This window comes from Schistocerca serialis, chromosome 4, assembly GCF_023864345.2.
Source record: "Schistocerca serialis cubense isolate TAMUIC-IGC-003099 chromosome 4, iqSchSeri2.2, whole genome shotgun sequence".
NCBI classification, from domain to species: Eukaryota; Metazoa; Arthropoda; class Insecta; order Orthoptera; family Acrididae; genus Schistocerca; species Schistocerca serialis.
The window spans coordinates 297,838,163-297,865,701 of record NC_064641.1 but is presented as its reverse complement, the minus strand read 5'-3'; the positions used below and the strand labels follow the sequence as shown (position 1 = coordinate 297,865,701).

Here is a 27,539-nt window from a genome sequence, read left to right as displayed (position 1 = left end):
GCGATAAATCTCGTCCATGATATCCTGCTGGGTTCTGAGAATCGTACCGTGTTTTGTTCGAATTTCATCAATACAAGTCCTTCTCCCGTTTTTCGTTTGCTTCACTAAATGATATAGGGAAGTAGTTTCATATTCTGACACTGAATTTGCCTTCGATTTTATTTGCAACCCTTCCATTTGACTTCTCTTGATATTAAGTAACTTGGCTTTGACTTTTTTGATGTCTGCTATCCGAAGTGAGGAACCTGTTGAGACTTGATCATATAGATCTCTCAAAACGGAATAGTAATACTCTATAGTGCATTTCATTTCCCTTGCGCTCTGGGCACTGTATTGAATAAGAACTTTCCTCAACTTTGGCTTTGCCATTTTAACCCACTAGTCAATAGCAGTGGCATATCTACTACGGGCTCGCAGGCATATTGCCCATGTTTCTTTAATCAGATCTTCTAAATCATGATTTACTAACAAGGAAGTGTTCAAATTCCACTCATTCTTGAATCGGCGAACCGGCTGTCTTGTTAGATTTATGCAAGCTAAGACACTTGAATGGTCTGAAAGGTACGTTGGAATGGTTTCTACTTTTGTCACGGAAGTTCCAAGATTTTCAGAAATATATAGTCTATCAATCCTGCTACGTGATGTTGCCGTGACATAAGTGAACTCAACAGTGGAGGGGTATTTGATTTCCCGTATATCCTTTAATTCTAAACCAGTAACTAGTTGTTTTAGTTCACTTGAGAAATTAAAATTAGGTAACTGATCTTTTCGATTTAAAACACAATTAAAATCACCTCCAAGTAATAACTGTCTTGGCGATTTCCTTAACAAGTATATCAGGTCATCTTTGAAGAAACATGCCCTGTCAGCTCGATGAGAACTTCCTGAAGGGGCGTACAAGTTGATGACAGTCACATCATAGATATTTAGTCCTATTCCCCTTCCGGATTCCAGTCGTTCCACCTCGCTTACTGTAATCCCTTCCCTCACCAAAATAGCTGTTCCAACACTTGTTTCGGGAGACACATTTATGTAACTGACAAAGCCGGGAATTACCAAATCCGAAATTAGAACTTCTTGTAACAGGGCAATATCAGTCGCGGATTCGTACAAAAATTCCTTAAGGGCCGATAATTTCAAACCGGTCGTGATTTTATTTGTGTTTATAGTGGTGACAGAATAAGACTGCGTCATTGTGCTGTCACTATGTAGTTGTTTTGATGAACTAATTTAGTTTCCTGTGGTTCAGGATTCAGTTAAGCTGTAACAGTTTTCTCGGAAGGCTGAACATGGAATAACACTTCCATCAGTTTATTAGTTACTGTCCCGTTTTTTCTACTTCTATTGGTTTCTCTTGTAACGCAAGCAGAATGATTTCCTGGTAAACTTTCTGATTTTTCCTCCAGTGATTCGTGTACGACCGTTTCGGACTGAACATTCTTTGGGCTTGGGTCGGTCCTACCGGATTTTCCCTTCCCTTGGTTGCGAGCTACATTCTCATTTGGTTGCGTCGGTATTTTACTTCGCGGTTTATCTGGAGCAGCGGCAGACTCTTTCGCAATTTCGGTTGCCGGCGCCTGCCCTGAGGTGTTGACCGTGATTTCAGTTTAGCCACCACTTCCTCGTTCTTTATTAATTTCACTCACTTTCTGATCGAGGGGAACAAATGGAGACTGCAGTTTTGCAACCTCTCCCTGAACTTGTTTATTATCAGATAGATTCTGATCTTTGCAATCGGCTACTGCACCTGTTGTTTCTTGGAAATTAATGCTGCTTACACCCATTTCATTTTATGGTACAGTATGTGTATTATCTTTCTGTTCATCAGTTTCCATTCGCATTTTGCCTTCAGGTTCCTCTGCCTCCTCATCGCACTGTTTTTGCTTGCGAAGTGAGGGAGTGGGACAAGACAGCTCGTCCTCTGAACAACTATCAGTTATCTCCAGAGGTCGTTTTTTCGGCTGCGTTTCAGTTTCACGAGTAGTGGCAACAGGGTTTCCTTTTGTTGTTAACGGGGGAAATTTACTGTTATCGTGAAGGGACACATCAGCTTGGCCCGCTTCGTTAACATCCCCAACCAGTTGTTCCGGGCTATTCTTTGGTAACAGATCATTTAAGGTAAGCTTCTGATGCTGTATCAAATTACTTTTAAGAACAACAATTCGCCGCGGACATTCCTGTCTGAGGTGGCCGGTTTCGTTACATATATGACATGTAGCTTCCTGACCTGTACAAACAATTTGTGCCTTATACCCACAAACAGTTATGTGAGACGGAATATTCGTCTTAACGTCCATCTCTACACAGCGGACGCCGTTAAAACACTGCAGTTTAAAGCGAGGCGACCATCTTTCATTTGCAATTGATTTAACGTCTCCGTAGTTTGAAAGAGCTTCCTTAATCTTACCATTTTCAATTTCAATGGGAAGATTCAAGACACGAACGGTTTTGTAATGAATGTCTGCTCTATAGATGGAAACCTTACTTTTATAACCATTTCTATGCACAAAATCTACTTCATAGCCCCACTTTCGTAACACTTTATCAACAGTCGAAGCACTGATTAACTTGACAAAAACACAGTATTTTTCCTGATCCAGTTGTCAGGTATGAACGGTTTCAGAATTTAGACCAATTACCTGTGTAATGCAGTCATCTATTTCCAGGGATGTCGGCTGAACAGGACGGGATTCCTTGTCAAAAGCAAATACCAGAGTATTCTTCCTGAGGTTTGTAGCCATGGTTAATCCAGCGAAGCAATTTCGGTTAAACAACCGCAGTTACAAGTAGCAGGAGCAAGACCAGAAAGAGCGATCAGATCACAAGGAACAGGAAAGAACACGAAGATTAACGGACGGACGGTACTCGGCGAAGCACAAGTACAGCGATGTAAACACTGAAGTGCAGCACAACAGTTAACAGCGGCCACTCGCGAGCGCGACTGAAACGGAACTGCTTCCGGATTGAAGGCCACAGCGGCCGGCGTCATACAAGTGGTTAATAGACAAGTGATTATCTAAACTAATTGGGACAGCAGTTTGTGTTGCTGTGGAGAACTTGCTTATCTCTTCGTACAAGACAAAAAACATCAGAAAACCCAAATTACATGATACTAACATTATTTTACAACTAACATAAGGTGAAGAAATGAAGGAAGACTGGTAAAAATATTTGTCAGAAGTGGGATTCGAACCCACGCCCAGAGAAGTGGACTGCGACCTCAACGCAGCGCCTTTTTTTTAACTTTTTTTTATTCACCAAAAACAGTAACAAAAATGGCTACAATGAAATGATATAAATAAGGTGACAGATAATTGCAGTCATAAATTTCAGCATTCAAAAAATGAGTCTTTAGCAGTAGCACAATTTAGCACCTTCACTGTCACCTTCAACTGGTGGCAGTTCAGCATCCACATTTTCTTCTTCTGCAGCCGGTTCCTCATCATCATTTCCCAGACCCAAATTAATCATTCAGTAAATCCTTGATGTGTGTTCCTTCCAGGGTAAATTAAATGGACAGAAGAGAAGTTCGGAACAGCGACATCGCAAAATATTTCACTGCCTTGTAAATTTGTCAGTTCCAGCCTTCTAAACGCATCTGTAGGGAGTTCAAGATCTTCCTTTACAACAGACGCCAATGTTTGTCGTCATACTCTTGTATTTGCTGTACTGCTGGTTTATTTTTCATGTGTGACTTGCAGGTGAGGTTAGGGAACGTGACCCAATCCATTCCCTCTCTACTAGGAATCCAGTTCCTAACCTATACCCATTCGGTTGAAGACAATTCGGAGCATGTTACCATATTTCTTATTGTGATTCTGATATTTGAGTATTTTCTCGAATTCATTTTCCATATACATCTTGTATTCAATATGTTCATCACTCCCAATATTGTTAAAAACATAACTTGTATATTTGCCCATTAACCAAATCACTGCGTTATTTTTTGCCTGAGGGTAGTAACTTTCCTCTGGTCTGAAGAAAATGTTAGTCGGTACATTGTTTGCTGAAGTTCTTGTTATTTGAGCAATTTTCTCCCTGGTCCACCTCCAGTTGATAATCCGATCTCCACAAGTGTAACGATGAGGCACACTATCAACGAGGTTGCATTTGTTGCAGAGGTTTGTGTCACTTAAACCGATGGCAAAGAGACGCTAATTAGTGCTGATGATGTTATTGACTACCTTGTACCACTCTGTTCTCACGTCAGACGAAAGAACATCACTACTGATGTTTTTCCAGACTACATTCCATGCTATTCCAGCATATTTGGTTTCTATGTTATTTTTCCTTTCATGTTTCAGTCTTTCAGCTACAATCGCCTTTGCTGTAACGTTTTTGGAGTTTAAAATCTTTTTGCTGAGATAACTTAGTTCAAGATAATACTCCCTAATGTGTTTCAGCGTAAAACTTATTTTTTGTATATTTATCGGCGGCTCTACACTTTCTGGCCTGACAATATCGTACAGTTTTGCTGTAATGCACCCTGGATCATTACACATTATGCTCCATGTTCGTTTGACATACAGTGCCATCGCTTTAGACTTGATGTCGGTTAGACCCATTCCTCCATTGCTTGGATCCAAAACTGCTGTCTTCACCGGCACTCGAAACAATTCCCCTTTCCACAAGAACTTTGCTAAGGTGGACATGATCGTCTTCGCCACCATAGATGGAATGGGGAGAACCTGTGCTATGTAGTAGGCCTTGGATAAAATATACGTGTTGATAAACAGTATTCTCTGGAACTGGTCTATGCTACGTTGACAGTTTTCAATCAAAGCTCCCTTGATTTTTCTTGCCACCTCCCGCCATTAATTGCTATCATTTTTAAAAGGGGACGTTGTCAATGCCATTCCAAGAAGTGTTCATTAACATGGTTCGCCCACTCAATGCGTAAGTTAGCAAGCCGCTTTCTATTTAGAAATTTACTTTTATTTTCATTTACCCTCGCACCTGATGCGGAACAGTATTTTGCAAGTATCATCTCTAATTGTGTCACATCTGTTTGGTCTCTGATGATTACGCCTACATCGTCCGCGTAAGCACCTACCACGGTCTTTGTTCCTTGAATGGTAATGCCTGTCAGTCTGTGCTGTAGCTGTCTCAAGAAAGGTTCCAGCGATATAACGAACAGGAGCATGGATAAGGGGCTTCCTTGGGTAACACCCCTTTTTATTTCAATTTTTTTTGTCAATTGACAGTTAACGGAGATTTGTGCAGTAACACCCATTGCCATGTTCTTGATGATGTCGATGGTTTTTGGCAGGAAGTCCATTCGGCGCATTATCTCTATCAGGTATTTGTGATTAATTTGATCAAATGCGTTATGGAAGTCTATGAAAAGCAGTCCACATTTTATGTTACTTGCCTGCGGTAGCGCAATGACATCGCGATAGAAAGCCGCAGTTTGTAAAATCGTTCTTTTAAAAGCACAAGTCTACTGTTGTCCTATGATGTCAGCAGTGCATGGTGTAAAGCGCTTGTTAATTACTCGAGCTATAATTTTATAATCTGAATTTAAAAGCGAAATCGGCCGTAGGTTGTTTATTTTTTTGCAGCCTCTGTTCTTCGGGATCAACACGATTTTGCATTGTTTGAACTCTACAGGCACTGGCTTTCCTTGTAAGACTTCATTGACAGTTTCAGTGAACTTTTCTCCTATTGTGGTCCAAAATCGTTTATAGAATTCAATGGGCAGTCCGTCAGGTCCTGGAGATTTTCTAGCAGGGGAGCTGCACACGATTTCTAATACATCTTCCTTGGTGATGTCCGAAGAAATGTTCTCATCACCATCTCGCGATATTCGTGGAAGATATGTACCAAAGAGCTCATCGTATTCTTCTTCGTTTGTTTCCCCTGATGCATACATACGTTCATAGTACGCTGAGATCTCTTTAATTATTTCCTTCTGGGTGGTGATTATGGTACCATCATCTATTTGAAGTTCATCCATGAAACTTCTTCTTCTATTCTTGGCGTGTCTGACTGCAACAGTCTCATCTTCAGTGACTGACTTTGCTTTGGATTTTGTTTTAAGTCCCTCCAGTTCCTTACGTTTCAGACTTATTAACTTTGCTTTTATTTTCTTGATGTCTTTTAATCTTGTAGGAATTGCATCTGTCTGATCGTAGAGGTCCCTGAGCACTCTGTAGTAGAATTCTACAGTCTGTTTCCTTGCTCTGGCCATATCTATGCTAAAAGATATTAAAACTTTCCTTAGCTTCGGTTTCGCTCGTTGAGTCCACCATTCTATCACACTTGGAAAGTTGTTCAGTGAAAGGAGACACATTTCCCAAGCTCTGGTTAGGGCATCTTGTAAGTCTTCTTCTGATAATAACGATATATTTAGATTCCACTGGCTTCTTACTCTTCGGGTAGGTTGTGGTGTTAAATTTACGCAGGTCAACAACGCACTGTGATCGGAAAAACTAACGGGAACAGTTTCTGTTTTCAGTACTTTATCTGCTAAATTTTCCGATACGTAAATTCTGTCAATTCTACTACAGGAATTCGCAACAATATGAGTGAAGTTCATCATCGTTGGGTATTTTATTTCCCACGCATCTTTTAATTTTAAATCAACAACAAGACGTCTCAAGTCAGTTGAGTAATTGAAGTTGGGGATTTGATCCTTTCGACTCAATACACAATTAAAATCTCCCCCTATTATAAGTTGGAGGGGGTTTTTCCTCAGCAAATAAATTACGCTTTCATTAAAGAATGTGGCTCTTGCAGCTCTATTACTGCTGCCAGAAGGAGCATATAAATTGACTATAGTAACTCCTGCTACATTTATTCCAATACCTCGCCCCGATTCTAATTTATCAACGTCATGTACGGGGATGCCTTCTCTAACTAAAATGGCAGTGCCAACATTCGTTTCAGTGGAAATATTGTAAAAATCAACGTAATTGGAAAAATTTAATTGTGGGAATACCACTTCCCGTAGGAGAGCAATATCCGTCGCTGACTCATTCAGAAACTGTTTCAGAGCAGCTATTTTAGCATCCGACTGTATCCTATTAATGTTTAATGTAGTAATCGTATATGACTGTAACATAGGGAGTGACCTTTTTCCCGCTAGTCTATCATTTCATGCCACTCCATGCCGGATACTTCCTGAGAATCTGACTGGAGACCACCGTCACGGTTTGCATTAGAGCCTTTCTTTTTACTTTTCTTGCAGTTTGCATTGGCACTAGCCTTCACCGAATGTCTGCTCCGCCCACCCCCTGAGTTTTCCACCGAGAGCGGTGTCGGTGGATCTGAGGGGCAGTCGTGTGCCACCATCTCGTCTGCCAAAGGGGGCGCAGAAGCAGTTTGCAAACATTCTTCCAATGCCCCATCACTTCTATGAACACTTTCGTTTACTGTTTGTATCTTATTGCTGTAAAACTCCGCTTCTTCGTCTTGGGATTTGGGCTGTGACGCCGCCTGTTGTTGACAATCACTCGCTACCTCGTCATGTTTGCTTTCAGTTGCATCCGCGAGTGAATCTGTCTGCATTGATTGACGTACGGGCACTGCAGCGAGTGGTTGTGGCGTCACCAAGAGCAGCGCATTGCCATCTACTGGCGCGTCCAGCGCTACAGAATGGGACTCCGATGTCACTTCGACCTGTTCGGGTGATGGTAGCGAATTCGATTTGTCTACTGATGTGCTTGACTCAGAGTTCGAATCTATGCTGACAATATTGTCTGAAACAGTTTCCAGTACTGTTTTCTGAATGTCACCTACAGCTTTCAGCGACAGGTTGATATCTTCTTCATCTGTGCTACTGCTGTCACAAGTTCGACGTCTCTTGTTAGTGGCTATACTACTTTTTCCAGCCGGATTGTCTACAGTGTCTTTCCTGAGTAAAGGTGGAAATGCTTCAAGAGTATTTTGTGGCCTGTCGTCTACATTCCCCGAAATGCTGGAAACTTCACCACCCGTCATCTGATTTTCAGTCACAAGATCAGCCAGTGTTAACCTTTTACGCTGTTGTAAATTATTCTGCAATACAAACACCTTTTTTGGACAGTTTTGCCGGAGATGCCCACTTTCATTACATATATGGCAAGTCAAAGTCTGTCCATTGTATATAACGTGCGCTTTGCAGCCACAAACCAAAATATGAGATGGAATGTTTTGTTTGACATGCATATCGACAGAACGAACACCACTAAAGCATTGCAATCTATGCTGGCTTGACCATCGTTCATTACGAATTTGCCTGATGTCACCGTATTTAGATAATGCGTCTTTTAAGTAGCAGTTTTCTACCTCAGGGGGCAAATTAAATACTCTGGCTTGTTTATAATCAACATCAGCATTTGAAATGGTAACTGTACTCACCGAATTATCGCGATGGCGGAATTCAGCTTTTCATTCAAATTTCTGCAAAATCCGTTCCAGCACCAACGGGGAAAGCAGCTTCACAAAAAGCAGTATTGCTCCAAGTCATAATAAGCAGTGTGCGTCTGATCCGAAGTAATGCCAATAACGTCAACGATCTAGTCATGAATTTCTAGTGAACTTGGCTGAACATTACGGGTTGCTTTGTCAAATCCAAATCTTAAGGTAAGCTTTCTGGGAAACATTGTTGCCATGTCAGCAGTTAACAGCTCGCGAAAGCAAGGAAACTAAAATGCTGCATCACCACAATCACAATTTTACACAACACTGTTACGCAGAGTCATGAAATCCAAACAGAAGCGCCACAGCGCGTCCGCTCAGGACGGCCGGAAAAGCCGATATTCTGGTCCCAGATAAACGAAACTTTTGTGTAATTGCTTGTCAGAAGGCTATGAACGATAATGGACACCGCTCAAACTATAACTGCCTGTAATACAACTATATTTTAAAATTATTTCACAATGCGAACCAAACTGCGATCTCTGTTTGCGTTGCTAAGCAGAGATATGCGAAGCACTGATGAAATTGACAAAAACACAGTATTTTTCCTGATCCAGTTGTCAGGTATGAAAGGTTTCAGAATTTAGACCAATTACCTGTGTAATGCAGTCATCTATTTCCAGGGATGTCGGCTGAACAGGACGGGATTCCTTGTCAAAAGCAAATACCAGAGTATTCTTCCTGAGGTTTGTAGCCATGGCTAATGTAGCGAAGCAATTTCGGTTAAACAACCGCAGTTCCAAGTAGCAGCAGCAAGACCAGAAAGAGCGATCAGATTACAAGGAACAGGAACGAACACGAAGATTAACGAACGGACGGCACTCGGCGAAGCACAAGTACAGCGATGTAAACACTGAAGTGCAGCGCAACAGTTAACAGCGGCCACTCGCGAGCGCGACTGAAACGGAACTGCTTCCGGACTGAAGCGCCTAGAACCGCTCGGCCACAGCGGCCGGCGTCATACAAGTGGTCCACAGAAGTGGACTGCGACCTGAACGCAGCGCCTTAGACCGCTTTTTTTTTTTTTTTTTTTTTTTTTTTTGAGTCTCCTGCTCTACCGACTTTTTTTTTATTTTGTTTTTTTTTTTGTTTTTGTTTTTTAAATCTTTATTATTGAACAAACGGAGAGTACATATATATATACACACAAAGCATAAGTTCTTCAAGGTACCAGTTAAACATATACAAATGAGTGTTAGGTAAACAAATTATTAATTATTAGAATAACATGAAATACAACAAATTAGAACATATCCTGTTTTCCTTTTTTTTGTTTTTTTTGTTTTTGTTTTTGTTTAAAAATTTGTATTGAACAAACTAAAAGTACATATATATTCACTATGCAAGAGTTCTTCAAGGTACCATTGAAAAATATACAAATGACTGTTAGTTAAACAAAAAAAATATTTAAAAAGAAAAACATTAAATACAACAAAATATAACATATTCTGTCTTCTTCCCTTTTTTTAAAAAAAAAATGTGTTTGTTTTTGGTCGATGCATGAGAACGTGGATAAGGGTGTTGCATCATGTGACAGGTGGGTATGGTACACCCCAACTTTGAGGGGGGTCAAGGAAGACGCTGCGGAGATAACCGGCAAAAGTTTGTCGGTAAGATGGTTTTCGGATGAGGGTGCTATGCGCGGTCACAACTTTGTACCAGAAGTCAAGGACTGTATGCGGACCACTCCGAAAGAGATATTCTAAAGCCTGTCCTCGAAACCAGATTAGGGTATGGTGCTTAGCAAGAGGGTAGTGAAATGTCTGGGGCAACAACAGGAAATGCGGGGTTACCGTCGTTGGCGGGGCACGGAGGTAAAAGCCCACGATTCGTTGGATGAGGAGCCATACGTTTTGTTTCAGGGGGCACGTAAGACGGTGCTCGTCGGTGTCTTCGAGCTGACAGTCAGGGCAGAGTGGGGAGGTGGCCAGTTCTATGCGATAAAGGCGACTATTAGTCGGGAATTTTCCATAGACTAAAACATACCAGAGTGCAGACACAGACGACGGTAAAAAGGGTGCATGCACACACCCCCAAACCGTGCGCCAGTTAATGTCAGGATGCTGTAGCACCATGGGGTCGCAAGGGTTGGACAGCATAAACAAACGATAATAATCTTTTGTACGGGGAGGACGGGTGACTGGAAGATCGGCCCGAACGTAGCTCGGGCGCTGATAACCGCGCCGTTGAGCGCCCTACAAACCAAACATCATCATCATCACCGAACGTAGCTGAGTTCTATGAAACAATTGGCGACGTAGTACAATAATGGAGAAATAGGTGACACATTGATCGGTGGATCGAGAGAAGCTGGTCGGAGGATATCAAAGAGACTGCGTGTTAAAGACGGGACAGGCCCCTGCCAGTGCCGCAACAGAGTGTGGACAAAGAGTGCAGAAGAGCGTGCCCGCACGTTGATGAGTCCGAGGCCACCTTTTACAGGAGGCAGTGTTAGAGTGTTGTAGCGGACTTTGAAAAGTGCCCCTGCTGACACGAAATATCCAAAGGCTGATTGGATGCGGCGGCCAAGGAGTAACGGCATTGGGAGGATCTGGGCGACGTGTACCAATTTCGGGGCGACATAGATGTTGACATAGGACACACGTTGGATTTGGTTTAAGTTACGGTGCACTTGACCGCGGACATGGTGCCGAATCGACTGCAAAAGCCGCCGGTAAGCCAGGGCCACTGTGCGGTGTGTGGAGCTCGTAAATTCGATACCCAAGTAACGAAGGGTGGCACTAACTGGGAGTGGGGTCGGCACCATAGCCGGGAGGCCGCGCCCAATGTGCATCATAGTCGATTTACGGACATTAAGAATGCTACCAGAAAGACGTCCATACTGGTGGATCCATTGGATGGCGTCATTGAGTTCCGTGGAGGAGCAGGTGAGAAAGAGGAGATCGTCCGCATAAGCCCTACAGTGAAAGGTGTGGTCACGCAAAATGAGGCCCTGCAGTCTAGAGGTAAGTCCAGTGATGAGGGGCTCAAGTGAAATGGCATATAGTAAAGTAGACATAGGGCATCCTTGACGCACAGAGCGGCGTGTAGGAATCGGTCCTACAAGCCTCCCATTGACTTGTACCATCGAGACCGCCGGAAGGAGTAACCGGCGAATGGCATCGACAAAAACCAATGGGAACCCCATACGTGTCGCCACCATGAGGAGGAATGGGTGTCGAACGCGATCAAAGGCACTCGTGAAATCGACGGATACCAGTGCTGCACGAAGGCGACAAACCGACGCCAGTGCAATGAGGTCACGGCATTCTCCTAGGGCTGTTTGTAAGGTGGCCCCACAACCACGTGCAGTCTGCTCAGGTGAAAGGACCGTAGGTAAGACGGTGCGTATGCGCGCTGCTAAGAGGCGTGCATAGATTTTATAGTCTGCATTCAGTAGTGTAAGGGGGCGATATGCAGAGACATGAGACCCTCCCTTCGGTTTAGGCACAGGTAGAAGAATGCCAGTGACGAATTCAGGTGGAATTGGGAAGGACGGAGTAAAGAGTTCCTGAATCATTTCCGTCCAGCGAGGAAGCATTAACGTGGTGAACGCCCGGTAAAACTCCACTGGGAGACCATCTGGTCCGGGTGATTTGTTCTTGGCCCCTTTGTTGATCGCATCTACCACCTCTTCTGCGGTGATTGCAGACATCATGGACGTTGACTCCGCTACGGTGAGGGTCCGATCAGGGGAAGGACGGAGATCATCAGGAATGGGCGTCGCCATCGGTTCATCATCATAAAATTGGCGATAATGTTCAGCAAAGGCGGACACGACCGCCGCCTGTGTTGTGTGGTGAACACCATCGGAGGTCGTGATGTTGGGGACGAAAAGCCGACGTCGACGACTATGGTCGGATGCGGCATGGATTGTGGATGGGGTTTCGTCGTGGAGTAGGTCTTGTCGTCGGGAACGCACCACGACACCATGCAGTCGTGCACGTTGAAGAGAGAGGAGACGAGCTTTAGTACGTTGTCGTTCCCTGTGGGTGTCAGGTGATGGAGGGAGCGCATCGAGCTCACGGAGGACGGCGTAGTGAAAATTTGTGGTGTCTCGATGCCATGCTGCTGCTTCCTTGCCACATTGTATGAAGGCCTTTCTGATCGCAGGTTTGGCACATTTGAGCCACCAATGGAACGTGGATGTGTACTGCGGAAGGCGTCTTTCGCAAGACGCCCATGTAGTGGCAATACATTGTCGGCAGTGTGGATCATTAAGGAGGGAGGTATTAAGTTTCCAGTAACCTCTGCTGCGCCACACTGACTGAGGTGGCAGAGCCAGGGAGCAAATGACGGCGCAATGGTCCGAAAATGCAAGGGGCCATCGTTCAGCTTGGGCGACTTCATTGCCGAGGTGAGCAGAGACATAAAACCGGTCCAGTCTGCTCGCAGAATGTGCTGTATAATGGGTAAAACCGGGGGTATTGCCATGAATTTTCTCCCAAACGTCCAGTAGATGAAAATCTTCGATTAAGGTGAGCAGCGCCGGGCATGGCGAATAACCAGGTACTTGGTCCTGCGGATGGAGGACACAGTTGAAATCGCCTCCCATGATAAGGCGATCATAGCGTCCAGAAAACAGGGGCGCCACGTCATGTCCGAAGAAAGTGGACCGCTGCCGACGGTTCGTGGAGCCAGACGGAGCGTAGATATTGATGACGCGCGTGTCGAAGATGGTAACAGCCATGCCTCTTCCACAGGGAAGGATTGTCGTGTCCGTGAGTGGGATTCCTTCGCGTATGTAGAAAGCCACTCCACGCCCTGATTGATCACATGTGGACATGTATGAGTCGTAGCCGTAGACTGGTGGTAGTGTGGCAACGCGTACTTCCTGAAGAAGGGCGACGTCGACGTCAGAGGCCCTAAGCATGTCACATAGGAGTTGCAGCTTGGGTGCAGTGCCGATCATGTTGATGTTCAGTGTGGCAAACCGGTATGTTTGTTTCAGTGGTGGTGGACGCGCATCTACCATCACCAAGGGAAGTAAGAGGAGGGCACCGTCAGGAAGTCCCGTCCCATCAGCTGCAATGCCTCGCTTTTGATGTTAACAGGCAGCCTCGTCCGGCGGAGGTAACTCATCCGGAGGAGGGGGCGTACCTTCCTCAATGTCGTCGGCCCATGCTCCTGTGCCGTGGGTCTGTCCAATGTCCATGGGAATTGTGTCGTGGTGAGAGAGATCTGGAGTTGTCGGCGGGGAGACAGGCGTCTCAACCGGCGCACTGATCGTTACATTGTGCGTGGCGACCTCCATAGTGGTCCCATCCTGCGAAACGTCTTGTTCATCGTGAAAGTTGTCCGCCGACCTCTGCGTGGAAATGTCGGCTGCTTGGGTGTCGTCTTCGTCGTCGAGGGTGGCAACGCTCTGAGAGCCCGTGGGTGAACGGCGACGGCGTTTGCGCCTACGTGGCGAGCGTTGTTTGCGCACGTGTTCCTCAGTGTCGGACGACGGCAAGGAGGAGCGTCGACCTGGTTCGAAGGCGTCGGTGGGTACAATGAAATTGTCAAACAGGTGTTGTGAAGATGTACTGGTCTCCTTAGCGTCCGGTGCGGGAGCCTGTTCGGCGGCAAGGTTGTCAGGTGGGACGTCTGTACCGTCCGTTGGTGACTGGGACGGTGGGACGTGCCGATCGGAAGGACCGGGCGACGGACTGGACGAAACTGTAGACGTGGCAAGAACAGCTGCGTAAGTGACCGGTAGGGCGGTCATCGTGGGTGTGACGGACGCTTCCGACAACGGGAGCTGCGCGACACGTCGTTGAATGCATTCAGACCGTATGTGACCTTCTTGCCCGCAACCGGAACAGTTCCGAGGTTGGCCGTCGTACATTATAATGGCACGGCAGCCTCCGATACGTAGATAGGAAGGCACGTGTTTCTGCAACTCGATGCGGACCTGTCTAACACCGTTTAAAACTGGATAGGTCTGAAATTGGACCCATCGTTCGGCAACATGTTCCAGAACGTTGCCATAGGGACGGAGCGCCTCGATGACGACGTCTGCAGGTAGTTCGAACGGCAGTTCGAAGATCCTTATCGTCCGTGTGCCGAGACCTGCGTGATCGACGGTAACGGGTCCGACGTTGCCGTTGGAATGACAGAAGCGCAGTCCACGTTTTGCCTCTTGAAGCACCTTGTCGCACGCCGCATCGTTGATCATTTTGACGTAGACGGTACTGCTAACTATGGACAAGTGGATACCAATTAGATCCGTTGGTGGTATTTTAACTTCATCGCGTATAAATCGTTCTACCTCCAGGGCCTTGGGTCGGGCGAAGTCGGAACAAAAGTTGAAACGTAATGTCTTCTTCCGATAGTTGTGCGCCATGGTGGTCTAGAAGGAAAATGGCACTTACAGCGGCCGAAGTAAACACAAACACACCGTGCGCGCCTCGCCCGCAGCGCTCTGGCGCGTGACCGCCTCGCAGCACTGCCGGCGGCAGACTACGTACAAGACAAAAAACATCAGACAACCCAAATTACATGATACTAACATTATTTTACAACTAACATAAGGTGAAGAAATAAAGGAAGACTGGTAAAAATATTTGTCAGAAGTGGGATTCGAACCCACGCCCACAGAAGTGGACTGCGACCTGAACGCAGCGCCTTAGACCGCTCGGCCATCCTGACATACATCATCCAGTATCTGAAATGGCAGTAATTCCGTGAGTATTAAAAGAGCTAGTGCTGTACGTGTGGAATGTGTGCAATATTTCAATAATTTTTCACAGTCGACGCACGTCACAGGGAGAGCAGTACGCCAAACCTGCAGGCTGTACCTGTGAACTTGTGAAAGACTGATTTGTTGCTTGGTTTCCTTTGCGAAGATGCGTAACAAGCACTTGTGTCTATCGGTTTCTCTCTGTCACGTAAACTATCGCTTGCAGATTGTTTTATTTCCTTAATAAAACAGAAACTGTTAAATCAAGAGCGATATCGAACTCCCGATAACTCTACTTAGCATCCGAAACTTAATTGCTATTGAAGATCGCCTTACGAAACGCATTTACAGGACGCGTATAGTTCAGCAAATGTATTTGTTTAGGGTATTAGAGACTAGCAGTCAATATGAAACTAGGAGTTGTGAGCGGCAGGCTTGAAGGACTGGAAACCAGTCTACTGAAGCTACACTATGGGAGTACTGGTCTGCCAGTTTTCATTATACTGTTTTACAAGTGCCTAAAGGGATAATTTAACGACGAGTTGCTTCTGGAACTATGACCAATTAAATGTCGACAGCTTGTTGTGCTTGTGACGTGATTTTCGCATAGTTAAAATCTCCTATGATGCAGTTAAGAAATTAAAACCCTGAAATAAACATTCTACGATTTACTCCTCATAAAATCATCAGATGAAAGCACAGGCGTCCGTAGAAATTTTCCAACGGGGGATGCGCACGCTAGAAAATTTTTTATCTACCTCTACAAACTGCAAACCACCGTGAGATACAACAAAAGAGCTATCATGTCTCACAGTCAAAGAATTAATGGTTGTCCATTCAGTTTGTGAATGGGAGGGGGAGGTCAAATGAGTACTTTTAGCCCCCCTCCTACCGCCCACCCACTCCCCTTGCGGATGCCAGCGGATGAGAATCTTTTACAGGAGCAGACATAAGTCTTAGAGAGACGCAGCAATTGTTGGACGGATATAATAGATTATGTATTTCACGGTTACTATTTACTATAGTCGATTACCAAGACTGTTCCGGTCATTACAGGTGATTTTCACATTTTATCAGCACATTTGCAGCAGTACCGGTATTTTAATGGTGAGGCAGCCGTACACTGTGACGAAGTTTACTCGTTACGTTGAACTTTTTTTTTTTTCTAATTTTTTAGTGTCGTTAGTCATCTGGCATGATGCTGCCCGCCAGACTATCTCTCCTTTGTCACCCAGTTCATGTCAGAGCTGCACCTACACCCAACCTCCTCAATTATTTGTTGCATATATTCCCGTCTCTTGTCTTTCCCTACAGCTTTTATTCTCTACTGTGCGCTGTTGTATCAAGGAAGTTATTCCCATATGTCTTAACACAGGTTCTGTCACTCTCTCCCTTCTTCTTGTCATTGTTTTCTACATATATGTCTGCTCGTCGTTTCTGTGGATAACACCCTTATTTCTTATCAGTCCACCTGAATTTTTAATACCCTTCTACAGCACCACATGATAGATGCTCCAGTTCTTTTCTTTTCCAGTTTCCTCACAGTCCCACACTCCATGTAACTTAGCTGAAGTACATAATCAGACGAAAAATTTTTATTTTTGAAAACGTGCACAGTGTAATAGACACGAACAGATCGTGTATAAATTATGCGTCCCCTTGGAAGTCATATCTGGCAGCTGGAGAGATCTGGAGAGATTGAATAAGAGTCTCTGACCGTTCTTTCCACCAACCTGTCGTCTTTCAAAGTTGTGTCCCCAGCGCAGAAGACAACTCGTCGGTCGTGTGATCTTCTTCGGCGGAGGCTGCTACACTGTCAATTCAAACCTGTGATTGTGCTTTTTGCGGGATGCCACTTGCCCAGGTTAGTCTCCGTAACTACAGAGGACAAGATCTGTAGTATTGACAATGATGGCAGGCGACACTTCTCATTAATGTATCCTGTTTGGTTATTATTCAAATATTCACAAATTTCCACTGTCTTTTACAACACTCGACATAGCTTCATTCATTGTATGGTAAATTTTCCATCCAACTTCCGAAATATGATACACATGTCAGGCTCTCCCGTACGCACTAGACAAAGTGAGTATTACATATCCACAACTAAGTTAACCTGGAAATAGCGTACAACATGTCCGGCTCTGAAGAACACCCATAACAGCGTGCCTATTACATATTCACAACTAAGTAACGGACAATACTGGGATACGTGTCCGGCCCTCCAGAACGCCCGAAACAGAGTGGCTAGCGCAGCCGAAGTACCATACTTCGTTTCGAAGGCGCGCCAAAGCGACCTGACAGTGTCGGAAGCCCTTCGATTGCAATGTCGTTTACTTTCATGTTTCTCAAAACGAATGAAATTTAATAAACAAAAACGATAGTCTCGTAGGGTAACTATGAGAGGTTGTCACACTAAAAACTGGGTTGAATGCAATGAAAAGTATTTAAAAAATTAATAAGAGAAGTTAGGCGTTTTGGCGTCCAGCACCGGAACGGACAGACCAATCAGAAGCAAGTTCAGTACAATTGGTGGACTCTCCCACAGGACTGGTACATGCTGTACCATGTGTCACTATTACCTCACTCCACTTTTGGACCATATGCTACTTCACGTGCATCAAGCTGCAACAAGGCGACCTTCTAGTAAAATAAAATACTGGCAGCCACAACCAGGACTATCACACGTGATCAGTCGTGGTATGAACAAGAATTAATTTCAGGCACTTACCTCCTATGCACTAGCCGGATGGACAATCTGACATGTCGTTATCAAACAGCATTGTTGAAATCATCTGTGGGCAACGTTTACTTTCAATGTTTTTGTGTACTTTGTGGATGCAGGCTGTAGCATTCCTACTTCTTACATATAATTACTGAATCGTAATTAAAAAAGGTGAAAGTCCATATTGTGTTCACCTTTGCTCTTCGTAATGGAAACTGCCTTCTTTGAAACCTACAGTGCAGGACAAGGAATTTATAGCATCTTGAAATATTTGCTATAAAAACATTACATCTCAGCCACAGTAGCTAGCAGAATTAGGAAACCGATCATTAATAGTAATAGAAAACGAATTTCCACTAATGGTATGCACAAAAAGTAAACAGAGCACAGTTATATTCCCGGAACTATCGGGAGATCAACTATGCCGAAAGCGTTACTAAAGTATGCACAACACAGTCAAAATCGGCACCAGTGAGAACAACCCTTTATGCTTTTTTTATGCTTTTTTAGAGCTCTTGGCGGATTTTAATGGAAACCAGTTGCCCTTCAACTACAGTTATGTTTTCCTCAAGCTCTTGGCAGATTTGAATAGGACCTGGTTCTTCCTCCACTATAATTAGTGGAAAGAACAAAAGTTTACGTGATAAATGTTAAGGATGCTTCTCTACTTCCCTGACACCCTCTCCCCCCACCTCCCATTAATAAAAAACTATACCGTTTATAATGTTCAAGATGTTAGTAGAATGTTTTCTGGAGGAAATGGTGGAAGATTAGGTTTAACATCCCGTCGTCATCGACATCATTAGAGACGGAGCGCAAGCTCGGACTGTGCCAAGGATGCCTTGCTCTTTCAAAGGAACCACCCCGGCAGATACGCAAAGCGATTTAGAGAAATCACGGAAAACCTAACTCTGGATGGGCGGATGTGTGGTCGAACCGTCGTCCTCCCAAACACGAATACAGTGTGCTAACCACTGCGCCACCTTGCTTGGTGAAAATGTTTTCTGTAGTTATTTAGTTCCCTATGAGGTATTAGTTTCGTCTTTAGATGGCAACATTACCGCTTTCGGTCGCTAGCGCAATGCCACCAAAGAAAGCATGCAGCGCTGTTCGTAATACGATGTTTGTGTCAGAGTATTTGGTTGCAGTACTTGTTCAAAATTAAAGGCATTACGTTAAAGCTCCACGCTGTAGCTGGAAAAGCTTCAAATATCGTTCAGGTGATCTTGATAAGTATTTCACATGATAAGCCTAAAATATTTCTAAAAAATGCAGAGATTGTTTCTGCAATGAGTCTAAGATTATTTACTTCTCCAATAATTCTTATAAGATATGAGCACGTACCCCTCTTTACCTGTCTTACAGTCAGTGTGCCATCAAATACCGAAAGAAAGAAGTACGGTTCTTCTGTGTTCTATGAAGGCACTGCAGGCCCATGTTAAGTTGAATTCAAAGTTAAAGTCCAAAAAATGCTATGGACTAATTTCGTATGACAACTACAAATACGACAGAGTTGTAGCGAGAAACTGTTCCGACGTCAGTTGGCTTACAGGACCGATAAACACCCTGTTATATTTCACTGACTGGAAAACTACGCTAAACAAAAAGGAAAATAAGTGGAGATTGCCGCAGGGGTAAGTGTTGTGATTAATCCGTCAAGGCTAGGGAGCAATTACCAGTACAAATACTGGTTGGACTGGTGCTGCTATAATTCACGAGTAAAAGGTTCCAGTCTGAACCATTCAGTTCCATTCCTTATTAACAGCAGGTGTTTCGAGACGGAAATTACGCAACCCTCATAATGTTGATTCGCTTACAGGAGCCCTCAACGATATGTCGAACAGTACTTGCAATCAGCCAGCCTATTAACCACGAATAATGCCATTTTCAGCGAATGTGTCATTTATAGAATTTTTCTGAAAAATCGTAAGGCGAAGGTATTTCTGAAACACTGTTGGCACAACTATGTTGTTAGGCAGCCCAGTAGATAACCTCTGAGTAAACCACTGCTCACCAACGTGAAAGAAGGTGAATAGAATAAGTACCAACAACCAAACGACGGTGGCGGAATATTCGAACATACAAAGTTACGGAAGAGGAAGAAAAAGAAGTCACTTTTGTTTTAAGGATAGCCACGTTATCTACCAGTCTTCACTATGTGGAGGATGTCTGGTGAGATCATCCAATGTATTTTCTCTACTAAATGCGACTTACCGTGTGAGGTGAGCCGAGTTTGTTTATTAGAGTTACTTTGCGTGCTGGTATCCTTCGGCATGCTGACACGCAATGAAATAAGTTCGGAGAGGTTGTGAACTATCAAATTACTGGACGCTGGTTACTACATCATTTGAAACTGCATTTCATTCCGCACAATCTAAATTCTTCAATGTTAACTTTATGTTTGCGGTGATAGTATCTTTGTTGTATAACGAGAAGTGTGGTCTGTGTTATCCTTACGGAGTTTTAAACCGTGTGATATGTTTTTAATGGAGAATTCGATACAATTGAAATCAAGTATTTGTTTTCCAGAAACAAATTTTCCTGTTCATACCTTCTTTAAACGTGCCACAATACCAGGCCGTCTACTGGTGATATTCAAGTGTGTAACTCTTATTTAATTTTCTTAACCAATATTTCATCGCAGAATTACCAATAAATTATTAATGTTAAGCACCATCTCTTCGCGGATTAGGTAATTTGCACCAATTGTGTGAGGTAAGGAAGAATACGACTTGCTGGTCGCCAGTATGAGACACGTGGTACCACTGCTGAGCTGAACTGCTATCGTTGTAAGACCAATAAACTTTTAGCATTTTATTAAACAATCTTTCAGCTAGTTAAACGTTTCATACATTCTGAATTTATGTGTACAGAACCAGGGAAACAGCTCCAGAGCACAACTGGCCACTCCAGGGTGCCGCAAAAAGAACGCATGAGTTTCAAACTGTTGTGATTAGTTTAATTTGATAACGTATTAAATGTATTTACACCAATACAATCTGTAAGTTATCCAATTCAAGAACAGGAATAATTTTTTAAAGATGACGTCCTTCTTCGTCCACACACATTAAAAGTATCTCTTTGAAGTTCTGCATAATTTCTGTCATAGTGTTCTGTGAAATAGCAGCAATTTCCTCACATATTGCAACCTTCAGGTCGTTAAGTAAACGAGGTTTGCTGCAATAGACTTTGCATTCCAAGTGATCCGATAAGAAGAGGTCGCAAACCGACAGATCTGGAGAGTGTGCAGGTCAGTGGAGATGGCCGAAACGTGAGATCGAGTGCCGAGGAAACATTTCTCGAAGAAACGTCAGTGACGCATTAGCTGTATCGGCTGCGGCGTCGCCATGTTGGAACCACATGCCTGTTACGTGACTCCAAAGCCTCAAGTTGTGGCCCCAGAACATCATCACTCATCAATAACAAAATCAGTAGCAAGAACATCAAGAAATCTCGCACAAAATAGTCACCGTTCATCAAAATCACATACGTGAAGCTACAGTACGATCATATCTTTATAAGGATACAATTGTAACTGACACGTCAGGGTGCGCTTTAACGAGCGATGGGGCCTGTCCAAAGTCCGAGCACTCCGCCAAGTGGATTCTGGAGTTCGAAGAACAAATGCTCTTACGCTGTCGACATTTTCTGGAATTCGCGGCATACGAGGACGACCAGTCGACTTTTTCTCCATATGTGGTCCAGTTGTGCACAACGATCTAACACAACGAGATACTGTATTGGGATCAGGTATCGAATCATTACTCTTAACATTGAACTGTGTATGGAAAAGCTGTTGAACGGTAAAATAAAGTTCAATAGTGAAAATGCGATTCTGAACGGTCCATTGCGCCATTCTTACCGAAACTGGACGTTCTCGCCGACAGAATAACAGCAGCAGGGGGTGACTGACCGCTCCATTTCACTTCTACTACTTAACTCAGATCCACGTTCTCATTTTGTGCCACACTGTATCAGCGAAAGTCTAACACTTATTCACACAACTTGTTGTTTTCATGAAACTGTTCATTTGTGCATTAATTACTGTTTTTAAGATATTCAGGTTCTTTCCCCCCTTTTCGTTGTGCAAGATATATGAAAGTGAGTGCTGTGTGATTACCTTATAGGTGTTTCTAGAGTCAGATAGCGATTGAAGCTTTTTCTTTAGACATTACGTACACTAATCAGCCAAAAAACTATGACCACCAACATAATATCCGGTATGTCCACTTTTCGCACGGATAAGAGAGGAGACACATCGTGGCACGGAAGCAGAGAGGCATTGGTAGATCGCTGGAGGGAACTGACACGACATGTAAACACACAAGTCACCTAATTCCCGTAAATTCCTGGAATGGGGGCGATGAACTCTGACGCCACGTTCAATCACAGCCCATATGTGTTAGATTGGGTTCATATGACGAGCTGGGGGCCCAGCACCTCAATTGGAACTCGCCGCTGTGTCCCTCGAATCACTCCATCACAATGTTTGACCTTGTGACATGGAGCATTATCTTGCTAAAGAATGCCATTGCTGTCGAGAAACATGATCATCATGAAGAAGTGTGCGTTGTCTGCAACCAGTGTACGATACTCCTTGGGTATCATGGTGCCTTGCACGAGTTCCACTAGACCCATGTATGTCCATATAAATGCTCCCCAGAGCATAATGGAGCCGCCGCCATCGTGTCTTCGTCCCACAGTACAGGTGTAAAGGAGCTGTAACTCTTGAAGACGACGGATTCACGCCCTCCCATCGGCATGATGAACAAGATATTGGGACTCATCAGGACATGCAACGCTCAGCCACTGCACCAACATCCATCGTTAGTAGTGTTCAGTGCACTGTGTGTACACACGCACTTGTACTCTGCCCAAGCCTGATGTTAGTACCGCCACAGTTCGCCGCCTGTCCTGTTTTATTTGTCACGTGTTGGAGACACTCACCAGAGTACATCTCGAACATCTGACAGGTCGTGCAGTGTTTGAAATACTCGTGGCGAGCCTCCAGGCCATCACTGTGTGCCCACTTTCAATCTCAGATAGATGGCACGCCTTCTCCATTCTACTGATGGACAGCACACTAACTGACACTACGTACACCATGGGTGTGTCTTACTGGCTGTCATTCCTCGCCAAGTGACGCTGCTATCACATGGACAGGTTTATATCGATAGCAGGTCGGTGGTCATAATGTTCTTACTGATCAGTGTATGTCATTCTGACACGCCAGGGTAGCCGAGAGCACTAACGCGCTGCTTCCTGGACTCGAGTAGGCGCGTTGGCCCCAGATCGAATCTGCCCAGCGGATTAACGACAAGGGCCAGAGTGCCAGCCAGTATGGATGTGGTTTTTAGGCGGTTTTCCACATCCTGATAGTTGAATACAGGGGTGGTCCCCACGTTCCACCTCAGTTACAAGGCTCGCAGACATCTGAACACATTCGCACTATTCCATGGATTACACAAGACGCAGACAGTTGGGGTGCACTAATTCCTTCCCGTGGGTTACAGGGTGGTGACAGGAAGGGTATCTGGCCACCTCTTAAAACTGACATGCCACGTCCGATTAACCAGCAGACCCCGCAAGTCGGGATTAAATGCTAGGAAAGAGAGAGAGAGAGAGTGTGTGTATACCATTCTGCATATCACTAAAATATCAGGGCTTGCTTGTCTCAACCTTTGAAAGTAGTCTAAGGTTTTTTCTAATGCACAGAAACACACCTAAACATGCATGCACACACACACACACACACACACACACACACACACACACACACACACACACACACAGCTTTCAAGCTGAATTGTCTACTTTTTTACGACGATGAAAAATTCACAGTGGTTTCAGTGGTATATATACAGTCATTCATCCCCAAATTGTCACAGAACTGTGTAAAACCAGACTTAAAAAGACCACTGAAATCAGAAAAATTAGTCCCCACTGGTAAACGACTAATAAACGAGATGTGTATCAACACCAATGACTGACAGTACTTATTTAACACAGATTAGATTTTCATATTGAATTACAGGTTTCACCTAAGAGAACACCGTGAAAGCACAAGGTGCTGGGCTGCAGATGAACAGGTTTGCTGCAGGTCATGTTGGCCAGCCAGGTGAGGCTACCCCCAGGAGAATTCCCAGAAGAACCCGCTGGCAAATGTGGAGGACAATGCCACTTGGTTAGATTAATCTTTGTTGGGACAGCCACCACTGGCTGCTACTCACTAGGCGGTCGTTATGCAGGTATACCTGTAGTGTGGAGTCACTAGCAGAGTCTGTTTTAATAGCCTTCATGTGGAGGAAGGATATGTGCCTCTTTTGGCGAGGCCCTGAAGAATGCTTTTGTGAACAGGAGGTAGAAAGTCATGCTTCTTCGAAATACACACCATCACTAAACCATCCCTACTCTACTTTGCGGGTGCCATACGTTAGGTTGCGAATGAAGATAGATGACTGTGCAGTACATACCTTCAACTCCAATTCTCTGACATATACACCAAAGTACACACAACCGCGTCCTGATGCAGTTATGTTATCTACATATTTTTAGTTCTTCGATCATAGTGCAGAATTTATGTTTACAATTAACCATCTTCCCCTGTGTGGATGTGTGTTGCTGAGTATTCTCGCATTCATTGGATAAAGTTGGATATTGAAAGATTTCCCTGCACTTTTTTTTATCAACTCTTCCTGAAACACTGCAGCCGATTTATTGTGTAATTGACTAGAGGTTGGAAGGTGGTATACCCGCTACCCCACGACTTATGAAGCAACAGAGTGAGATGAGTCCGGAACTACTGTTCAGTTAAGACTGTTTCGCACCAATCGTACTCAAAGCAACCATCAAAGCGTACAGAATCTCTCCAAATGTGTGCATGTCGAGGAAGTTTGCACCCCTTATCGGTGTACAGTATATATGAGAGTGTTGTGGTGATATGACGGGCGGTTAGGAAGAAATGTGTGGTTTATGCAAGATGGACCTCCAGATGGGCGGATTTTGGAGCATTTCACATACATCAACTGTGCTTTCAATTCTCTAGTATTGTTCTAGTGTCTGGGGTCAGTACCAAGAAGGTACTGGCAAGAGAGAAATTATCATAGAACAAAACAGATGTTCTCCTAACGTTACACTGTTCTGCAGTTGTTGTTGTTGTTGTAGTCTTCAGTCCTGAGACTGGTTTGATGCAGCTCTCCATGCTACTCTATCCTGTGCAAGCTTCTTCATCTCCCAGTACTTACTGCAACCTACATCCTTCTGAATCTGCTTAGTGTATTCATCCCTTGGTCTCCTTCTACGATTTTTACCCTCCGCGCTGCCCTCCAATGCTAAATTTGTGATTCCTTGATGCCTCAAAACATGTCCTACCAACCGATCCCTTCTTCTAGTCAAGTTGTGCCACAAACTTCTCTTCTCCCCAATCCTATTCAATACCTCCTCATTAGTTACATGATCTACCCACCTAAACTTCAGCATTCTTCTGTAGCACCACATTTCGAAAGCTTCTATTCTCTTCTTGTCCAAACTAGTTATCGTCCATGTTTCACTTCCATACATGGCTACACTCCATACAAATACTTTCAGAAACGACTTCCTGACACTTAAATCTATACTCGATGTTAACAAATTTCTCTTCTTCAGAAACGATTTCCTTGCCATTGCCAGTCTACATTTTATATCCTCTCTACTTCGACCATCATCAGTTATTTTACTCCCTAAATAGCAAAACTCCTTTACTACTTTAAGTGTCTCATTTCCTAATCTAATTCCCTCAGCATCCCCCGATTTAATTTGACTACATTCCATTTTCCTCGTTTTGCTTTTGTTGATGTTCATCTTATATCCTTCTTTCAAGACACTGTCCATTCCGTTCAACAGCTCTTCCAAGTCCTTTGCTGTCTCTGACAGAATTACAATGTCATCGGCGAACCTCAAAGTTTTTACTTCTTCTCCATGAATTTTAATACCGACTCCGAATTTTTCTTTTGTTTCCTTTACTGCTTGCTCAATATACAGATTGAATAACATCGGGGAGAGGCTACAACCTTGTCTCACTCCTTTCCCAACCACTGCTTCCCTTTCATGACCCTCGACTCTTATTACTGCCATCTGGTTGCTGTACAAATTGTAAATATCCTTTCTCTCCCTGTATTTTACCCCTGCCACCTTCAGAATTTGAAAGAGAGTATTCCAGTTAACATTGTCAAAAGCTTTCTCTAAGTCTACAAATGCTAGAAACGTAGGTTTGCCTTTCCTTAATGTATCTTCTAAGTTAAGTCGTAAGGTCAGTATTGCCTCACGTGTTCCAACATTTCTACGGAATCCAAACTGATCTTCCCCGAGGTCCGCTTCTACCAGTTTTTCCATTCGTCTGTAAACAATTCGCGTTAGTATTTTGCACCTGTGACTTATTAAACTGATAGTTCGGTAATTTTCACATCTGTCAACACCTGCTTTCTTTGGGATTGGAATTATTATATTCTTCTTGAAGTCTGAGGGTATTTCGCGTGTCTCATACATCTTGCTCAGCAGATGATAGAGTTTTGTCATGACTGGCTCTCCCAAGGCTGTCAGTAGTTCTAATGGAATGTTGTCTACTCCCGGGGCCTTGTTTCGACTCAGGTCTTTCAGTGCTCTGTCAAACTCTTCACGCAGTATCTTATCTCCCATTTCGTCTTCATCTACATCCTCTTCCATTTCCATAATATTGTCCTCAAGTACATTGCCCTTGTATAAACCCTCTATATACTCTTTCCACCTTTCTACCTTTCCTTCTTTGCTTAGAACTGGGTTGCCATCTGAGCTCTTGATATTCATACAAGTGGTTCTCTTCTCTCCAAAGGTCTCTTTAATTTTCCTGTAGGCAGTATCTATCTTACCCCTAGTGAGACAAGCCTCTACATCCTTACATTCGTCCTCTAGCCATCCCTGCTTAGCCATTTTGCACCTCCAGCCGATCTCAATTTTGAGACGTTTGTATTCCTTTTTGCCTGCTTCATTTACTGCATTTTTATATTTTCTCCTTTCATCAATTAAATTCAATATTTCTTCTGTTACCCAAGGATTTCTATTAGCCCTCGTCTTTTTACCTACTTGATCGTCTGCTGCCTTCACTACTACATCCCTCAGAGCTACCCATTTTTCTTCTACTGTATTTCTTTCCCCCATTCCTGTCAATTGTTCCCTTATGCTCTCCCTGAACCTCTCTACAACCTCTGGTTCTTTCAGTTTATCCAGGTCCCATCTCCTTAAATTCCCACCTTTTTGCAGTTTCTTCAGTTTCAATCTGCAGTTCATAACCAATAGATTGTGGTCAGAATCCACATCTGCCCCTGGAAATGTTTTACAATTTAAAACCTGGTTCCTAAATCTCTGTCTTACCATTATATAATCTGTCTGATACCTTTTAGTATCTCCAGAATTCTTCCAGGTATACAACCCTCTTTTATGATTCTTGAACCAAGTGTTAGTTATGATTAAGTTATGCTCTGTGCAAAATTCTACAAGACGGCTTCCTCTTTCATTTCTTCCCCCCAATCCGTATTCACCTACTATGTTTCCTTCTCTCCCTTTTCCTACTGACGAATTCCAGTCACCCATGACTATTAAATTTTCGTCTCCCTTCACAACCTGAATAATTTCTTTTATCTCGTCATACATTTCATCTATTTCTTCATCATCTGCAGAGCTAGTTGGCATATAAACTTGTACTACTGTAGTAGGCATGGGCTTTGTGTCTATCTTGGC

General features: G+C 43.8%; 1 non-coding gene across 1 annotated transcript; it reads right to left on the bottom strand.

Moving 5' to 3' along the window:
* Positions 1-14,949: 14,949 nt before the first annotated feature.
* Trnal-cag (transfer RNA leucine (anticodon CAG)) lies at positions 14,950-15,033 on the bottom strand. Its single transcript has one exon. It is a non-coding gene; the product is annotated as a tRNA-Leu (tRNA).
* Positions 15,034-27,539: the final 12,506 nt, after the last annotated feature.